Consider the following 1,779-nt stretch of genomic DNA (forward strand, 5'->3'; position numbering starts at 1 on the left):
TTTAGCCACGCTAAGGCAAGAGGAGCTTGGAGTGCAGCTCCTGTAACAGTCTCAGGGGTGTGCACATTGATGTCTCCACAAACGGAAACTTGGGAGAGGGGATTGTCTATAGGACTGTGAAGGTACAGAGTCACATGTTCCACTCTTAACTCAGTGCCTGGCACATTCATGAGACAAACCTTCCAGCGCACTTGAAGCTCTTTGCAGAGAACTAGCGTGGAGAAAAGTAGTCTGATAGAAAATATGACTCTTTTGTGAACCGTAAATATGAGTAAAATAATCCCTTCCCTTGTCTCTGCATTCAGATTCTCTGTGGTGATATTATGTTAAGGCGTATATTAAATTAAAAAGTTACAAAGGCCAGGAAAACGGTTAGAAAAAAAAAAAGAGGAAGTGGGGGAGGAAAGTTGGATGATGGCAAATGAGACATTTTCAGATTTGCAGTCACTATCACAAGTCTAATTTGAACGCTATTTCTTGGGTTAGTAGTGGGGTAAATTAAAGAGAGTCCTTCTCTCAAGTACAGAATTTCAGAAGGCAGCAAATCTAAGTAATCCAAATAATACTCTAATGCAATACTAGAAAATGAAAATTAATGCTCACACATGTATGATCAACATAGAATGTATCAACATTTTAAAGACATGAAATGACCTTGCATTTGCAAGTCCTGAGAGTCTTACAAAGAAAGGGGGCACCATGCGAATTAAATTTAGGCAAATTCCATTCAGTTCATATAAAGTCCTGAACACCAAAAGTTCATTCGTATAGTTCTCTCATTCTGTCACAAGAAAATGAAGAAACCTGACCTGCTAAAAAGCCTGTCAACTGCTTGTACACAAAACTAAGTTTTCTTTTTAATAATACAGTCCAAGTGGAGTCCTGTGAAAGACGTTTCGGTAACGTGAAAGGAAATAAAAATTGGGACTGTCCCAGAGACACAAGAAATTGTCAAACATGGCAATTCTCTCAGCTGAAAACAACTGAAAGAAATAATCTGGAAAGTATTAACGAGCTTCCATGAAAGCTAAGAAAGGAAAATTAAGTTCTTGTTTGGGTAGAAACAAAACAGTTGAAATAAAGTTCTATGAAGTTTAATAAAATGCTGTTTTAACTGTTTGAACGTGAAAAATAATTTTAAATGTTACCTTTGCTATTTAAACATTCAAATGTTTTAATATTTTGGAAAGTCTAATTAGATGCTGTTTTAACGTTCCCGCTTTCCAGATTCCCAGTACCTCACTCCACCACTTTGCAACGCTGGAACGTTGAAAATTCACCGCGAAAGTCACAGCGCCACGGCGCTGCGGGGGTCCGCGTCCCCCGCCTCCGGACCCAGGAAGGGCCGCGCCCGAGCCCCTGCGACGGCGTCCTGGTCTCCGGATCCGGCGGCATCTCGCCCAGAAACCATCCCACACCTGTAAAAACGGCTAAACACGCTCTGATTGCGGTCACACATCCCTCAGTGAACGGAGTTTTTGTAAAAATGGGCTCTCTGGAGTTTATGCGCGAATGTAAAGCCCCAGACTCCAGGGAAAGCGCAGAAAATGCGAGGCTCTGTGCTCCGTACCGAAGAAAATGTCCCCCGCGTGGCCAAGGCAGCGCTCAGTCCGCAGCAGTCAGCGCCGGGGAAACGAAGGTTTCTCATGGACTATTAAAGGGGCGCCACCCTGCCCCATGGCGCTGCGGAAGCCTTTCTCAGGCCCTACCAGCCCGACAGACAAATAAGGCTGCGCCAAGCCTTTGTTTCCTACCCAAGCGTCAGAAAACGCCGCTTGC

This window comes from Pteropus vampyrus, unplaced genomic scaffold (genome assembly GCF_000151845.1).
Source record: "Pteropus vampyrus isolate Shadow unplaced genomic scaffold, Pvam_2.0 Scaffold153, whole genome shotgun sequence".
NCBI classification, from domain to species: Eukaryota; Metazoa; Chordata; class Mammalia; order Chiroptera; family Pteropodidae; genus Pteropus; species Pteropus vampyrus.